Raw genomic sequence first — 7,105 nt, forward strand, 5'->3', positions numbered from 1 at the left:
GGTGCACGCAAAAGACTTTTCTCTCATTGTCGAGCATCTGTATAAAATGGGGTTTGATGAGATATTGCAATGATATATAGTGGAGTTTGAAAGGAGCAACATCCTTGTGAATGCTCATGGGGGTGCCATGGGAGGCCATTATGCAGGGAGAGTGACTGCATAGATGATTCTACACGCAGGGTTGTGGTGGCTAGAGGATAGGAGCAAGACGACCTTCACGACTAAGTGGGGGTGTTTTTAGTACACTATAATGCCGTTTGGATTAAAGAATGCACCTTCAATTTTATCACATGTAGTCATTGCAGCATTCAAGGAATTGATTCATAAGTTCCTAGAAGTATACCTTGACGACTGGACTGTGTTTGGACTAGTGAAATGCCATGTCTCAAGTTTACGCCTAATGCTAGATACCTGTCGAAGATACTAGATCACGCTCAATCTAAACAAGTGCCTATTTTGTGTTCCTCTTGGGACCCTGGTGGGTCATGTGGTTTTCAGATAGGGAATTAAGGTAGATCCTGCGAATATCGTAGTAATACTAAACTTCAAAGCACCGAGGAGTGTGAAATAGTTGTGTGCTACCCTAGGACATACGAGATATCACAAAAAGTTTATCAAAGGTTGTGCCCAGATTGTCACGCCTATGGAGAATTTGTTGAAGAAGGATGTCAGATTCTACTGGAATGAGGACTATCGGAAGAGCTTGGATGTATTGAAGGAAAAGTTGGTCACCGTTCCGATTTTAGTCTTCGTAGATTGGAAGAAGGAGTTTCATGTATATCTCGACGCATCATGTATAGTGATGGGAGTAGTACTAACACAAGCTAGCGAAGGAGACTTGGACCATCCTATACCGTTCGCAAGCACAAGGTTATCCAAGGTAGAGAAGAACTATTCCACCACTAAGTGTGAAGGGTTAACCATGGTATATGTGCTCTAGAAGTTTAGATACTACTTGTTGGGTGGCCATTTTAAGTTGTATACAGATCACTCTGCACTGAAATTCCTAGTCAATAAGCTTGTGTTGGGGGGGAGAATCTGAAAGTGGTTGTTATTGTTCCAGGAGTATGACTTTGAAGTTATTGTGAAGCCTGGACGACTGAACGCGGGACTAGACCATTTGTCGTACATTGAAACAGGGGAAGATCCCACTAATTTGGAAGAAGGATTGCCTAACTCGCAACTATTTGCAGTATGCGTCGCGGATGATCATTTTGAGGATATTATACACTTCCTAATGACAGGAACTGCCCCAAAAGAATACATTGTCTAGTAGAAGAAGGAGTTAGTGGTGTGCATGTTAGACTTTTCTGTCATTGTCGGGCATTTGTATAAAATGGGGTCTGATGAGATATTGCGACGATATGTACTAGAGTTTGAAAGGAGAAGCATCCTTGTGGTCACTCATGGGGGTGCCGTGAGAGGCCATTGTGTAGGGAGAGTGACCGCGCAGAAGATTCTACACACAGGATTGTGGTAGCCAACCCTCCATTAGGACCAAGGAGAATATTAAGAACCACCCTAAATTTATATGTAAATAAATTGGTGAATCCCCATGATACATAGGAAATATGTGAGGCGATTTTATTACTAATATAATATGTATATATATCTATATATATATATATATATATATATATATATATATATATATATAGATATATATATATATATATATATATATATATATATATATATATATATATATATATATATATATATATATATATATATATATATATATATATATATATATATTCTGGCGAATCTCTCACCAGATTATATTATCTTCTAAAGTCATGGCGAATCTTTCACTGAATTATAAAATCTTGTAAGATCTTGGAAAATATTTCACTCAATAATAAAACATTGTGAAGTCTTGGTGGATGTTTTGTTAAAGTATGAAACCATATATGATAATAATAAAACATATTCATTAAATTGTAATATACTAACATACATGATTGGAAAAAAGAAACATAATTTTCACTTCCTACAAACAATGTTGCAAGTTTTAGTGGCCATGTTTGTCATGGTAGGAGGGATTAATGTTTTCGCTACCGCTTTTGTCAAGCTACCACCTTCTCCAAGCTATCAAATTTATTTCTTATTCATTAGACTCCAACTAGGAGAGAAAAAAAAACACATCAAGTTTGTTTACCCCAACATGCCAACAAGTAGCAAGCCCCAACTATATAATGTAATGAAGTAGTAGGTATCCCAAAGGCCTGAAAGGGATCTAATGGAAATAAGTGACCGTTGTCAGAAGCATTCCAATCAATATATAAATATATAAATGTAGATTTATTATTATTTTAATTGGAAATCTTCAATTAAATAATAAAATTTAATTATGTCTCTCCCAATCTAAATTTCTTATTAGAATAATTCACTACCTTCATACCATTTTTAATAGCCTTGTAACATGTGGATTAATTTCCTTTCTAGTGCACAATCTCTTCCTTTTAGGACAATATGGTGCAGTGACCCAACCCCTATAGATCATTACGATAAACTAAGAATGGTAGAGAAGATGAAAGGTTGTACAAACCAACATATTTTTCAAATACCTAATCCCAGATCAGTACCTTAACCTTTTCATGAAGATATCATATTGAGAATGTTTGAGAAATGGTGGGACATATGGGCAGCTACTATCTCTCTTCTGTGAGGGTGATGCGGAAAGAGTTAAGATTTCATTGTTTTGAATTTTTTTTTTGTTAAATCAGAAAAACCAATATTAATGGAGGTATCCGTATTTTTTATTAAATTTTGTGAAGTGACTAAATGTAGGTTTACCCATTCACCTTAAGATTTTTTTTTACAATATAATTTCCTAAGTCTATTTAATATCTCCATTATTATAAAAACCAACCTATATCCATCTTAACTCCGCATCTACCACTCTTAGAGGGATGAAATCTATTTATCCCTCCCAGCACTTGGTAGACCCGGAATTAAGATGGATCTAAGCTGATAGAATTTCCCCTTTAAATAGTCTATGCTCACATGAATACCATGGTATTACCATGGGTTATCATAAACCTGGAGCTTAAAAACTACTATCAGTAATTTATAAAAATTAATAAAATTAATAATTGTTTTTTTTTTTTTTTTTTATTTTTATTTTTTTAACCAAGTTAAAATGTTTAAGTGATATTAAGTTACAAGATCCATTTTTAGTCTTGATATACCAAGCCCCGAGAGGGATCAAATATTTTTTCACTCTAGGTTAGTTTGCATATCACAATATTATCTATGATAGTTTAATTCCCCCCTTTAAATAGGCTACATTCCATGTGAATACCATGGGTCAATACCATGTGCCATATTTATTTTTATTAATACTAATATTAGGGTTAATAATATTTTTTTGCATGGTATTAATAATAATTTGGCTCATGGTATTTGTCCCATAGGCTTCACCTAAATATAACACAATTTTTGAGTGTCCTTAAATATAAGGTGGCTTATGGAGTAAATATAAAAAATGTTTTATTTATTTACCATACCTCTCATTTATTTATATTTTTATTAATTTACCATACCTCTTTTTTGAGCCTTCTTAAATAGAGAGAGGGTTATGGACTAAATATAGAAAGAGGTTTTATTTATTTACCATACCTATAGTTTATTTATATATTTATTTATTTACTATACCTTTGAAGTATAAAAAGAGGTTTTGTTTATTTACCATATCTCTTTTATAAATATGGTATTTGGTCCATAGGATTCGCTTAAATGAAACCTCGTTTTTGAGCCTTCTTAAATAGCAATAAGGTTATGGACTAAATATGAAAAGAAGTTTTATTTATTTACCATACCTCTAGTTTATTTGTATTTTTATTTATTTACCATATCTTTGGAGTAATTATAAAAATAGCTTTCATTTATTCACCATACCTCCACTGTATTTATATTTTTATTTATAACTATCATAAATACATTTTCTTGAAAATGAGTGTGAATTGAAGATTGTAACTCCTAATTTCAAGGGCTAAATTTACTTTTTTTACCCTCTTCCTTAAAATAAGGTGGGCTAACCTCCATACCTAATTTTTTTATAAAAGAAATTTGACGCGATTTGTAACAGTGTACTATGATACAAAATATTCGCCCAATAAAAATATAAAACTCCTTAATTTAGGTGAAGGGCGAAAATTCTCCCCTAAAATTTTCAATTCAGGACTCAAAAGCATATTGCAAAGTGTGTGATGTGTGTCAAAGGACTGGCAGCCCATTATGGAGGGATGAGATGCCTCTGAATCAAAAAATGATGTTACAACCCTTTGAGAAATGGGTGATAGATTTTGTGGGAACCATTTAGCCCTAAGGAAAAATTGAGGCGAGGTACATTATCACTGCGATGGAGTATTTGACTTGTTGGGAGGAGGCACAACCTGTGAAGGATTGCACAGGCGTGACTACTGTGAAGTTCCTCTTCGAGTATGTCTTAACGCGATTTGGCCGTCCAAATATTTTGATGAGTGATTGTGGTATGCACTTTCTCAATGAGATGATCAGCGCACTGAAGGAGGAATTTCAGGTATAGCACCAGAAGATCATGCCCTATCACCCACAGGGTAATGAGATGATGGAAGCATTAAATAAAGTGCTGGAGAATGCACTGACCAAGGTTTTCAATGCTCAGCGAAGTGATTGGGACCTACACATACCCGTAGTACTATGGGCCTATCGAACGACAGGCAAGAAGTTGACTGAACAAACTCCATTTAGGCTTGTCTATGGTGTTGAAGCGGTAATGCCTATGGAATATATTGTGCCTAGTCTGTGTATAGTGGCACTCATGGGTATGGCAGATCACGGAGCCCTCGAAGAAAGGCTCGCACAATTGGCTGAACTTGAGGAAGAGAGATTTCTAGCCGGATTTCACCAACATGTACAAAAGTAGCACAAAAAAGCATGGTATGATTGACACATTAAGTTGCGCACCTCTAAGTTAAATGACTTGGTTTTGTTATATGATAGCAATTTTGATAAATTTCCATGGAAATTCTGAATGCATTGGTTAGGGCCCTATGTCATTAAAGAAATTACCAATGGAGGAGCAGCACAATTGGTCAAATGGAATGGCAAGCCCTTCCTAGGAAAGGTGAATGGTAGTCGATTGAAGCCATACACCGGTGGTTCGGCCATGTCATTAAATGAAGGTAGCACAGTCTTAGTGCTCCAAGTAGCTAAAAGGAGGTACAAGACTATAAACTACACTTCCTGGGTTGGGGAGTTGCATGATTGGAGGATTGTGTGAAGCAAGGAAGTGTTATAAGCTTTGCGGAAGCACGAAGGGAGCTGCGCTACCCAGGGAGAAATCGCACAAGGCAGCTGGAAAGTGACGTTAAAGTCAATGTTCATGACTTGATGGTAGAAATGTGGCCAAATGGAGTGGGTGGCCGGAATTTAAGATGACATTTATGGGTCAGATCCTTCAATATCTGCTGCCAATCTGGCATTAATGAACCGAATTTGGGGGGAATGGTTGGATTTGAATTCAAAATTCTCTATAAATTACAAGTGGCTATCTAGCAAAAAACACTTGGCATTTTGAGTATTGAGTTGTTGAGCTCTCAAGCGCACATGAATCGTGAGCACTACGAACTTCTGATAGCCAGTTCATTCTTTGAGACGTTACCAAAGGAGACACAAGTGTTCTTGCAAAACATTATGTCGACACCTGCCATAGCTATAGATACCAAAGCATAGGAGTTAGTGCCAGAAATGGAGATAGAGATAGAAGTAGCTAGTCCAGAGGTTGCTGAAGTATTAGCTGAAGTCGATAAATGACCAAGAATGCCAATACCAAAGCCGACCCCAACCAAGGAGACCGCAAAAGATAAGAAGGGCAAGCGGCCTGCAATATCGATTCATGCATCGCCAAGGAGAAACCCACCAAAGCCCACCACACAGGAGAAGGGAAAAGCCATCAATTTAGAGCCAGAGGAGGAAGAAATTGAAGACATCTCGATGGATGATGACGATGTGGGAGTAGATGTGGAAGAAGTTGAAGCCCAGGGTGTTCCTATCACGTGGTTGCCTGAGTATGTCCCTCTGTGCAAGCGCAAGAACAAGGTGCCGAAAGAAATCGATGAGAGCAAGACCCCTTTGCAAACCCCTTTGCTTCCGAATGAGATTGTTTTCGAAGGACCATGCTTAGCACACGTGTCGTTGCTAAAACTCCAGGATTGGGACTTGGATGATCATGAGAAGTTCCCACAACTAGTGACCGAGTAGTTGATGCACCGCATCATCGATACAAACACCGGAATGACCGAATTGGAGCCACGGAGGTGGATTAAAAGAGTAGACAAGGCAAGGTTGCTCAACCTACTTCGGGTGTCGCACTAGAACCACACCCGGGTTACAATATAGGTCATCAAGTAGCTACTATGCTTGGTGCATGATGGGTGTCTATGGGTAGAGGAGCCAATACCCATCACTAACAGGTTGATCCATAGGATCACACGATTTCCTTACATAGGAGAGAATTTGGCCATGATATTTATCGGAAAAGGTGGTGAGCAGGCCCTCGCGGAGGCCATGAAAGAAAAGTTTAAGCTAGTAAAGAAGCCATGTGGGTATGCCATATCCAGCATCTGCGACCCTACTGTAAAGGTAGCTATGTATATTTTAGCAGGGAAAGTGATGAGAAAGTGTCACGTCGATGAGGTGTCGGCACCTATCATCACGATAGCAGCCTAGTGCGTCGAAGGAGTGCAATTCAACTGGTTGGACTACCTTCATGGAGAGATCCTTGTGAACTTCTGTGAAGCACAAGAGTTCAACAAGACATTCCACTACACATGGCTCTTACTCTCGATTATGCTGGTAGCATGGGAGTTGCTAGAGGATAGTCAATTCCTTTTGCTCGCTCCAGACCTACTAGAAGCAATGAAGTATGCTTCGCTGTGGGTGATAAAGGAAATGTAACGAATCAAGGACAGCAATATCTTCTCGATCTTGATGGAGATGAACATCCACATGACTATCAATCGCAAACAATGATTGCCGCCTATGGTGTATGCCAACCCGTAGGGCTATGCAAAGTTTAAAGCAGACTTTCACCATGTGTCCATCAAGGCGTGGAAGG

The sequence above is a fragment of the Pinus tabuliformis genome, chromosome 9, assembly GCF_031772625.1.
Source record: "Pinus tabuliformis cultivar Carrire ecotype Pingquan chromosome 9, CPIR1, whole genome shotgun sequence".
Lineage (NCBI taxonomy): Eukaryota > Viridiplantae > Streptophyta > Pinopsida > Pinales > Pinaceae > Pinus > Pinus tabuliformis.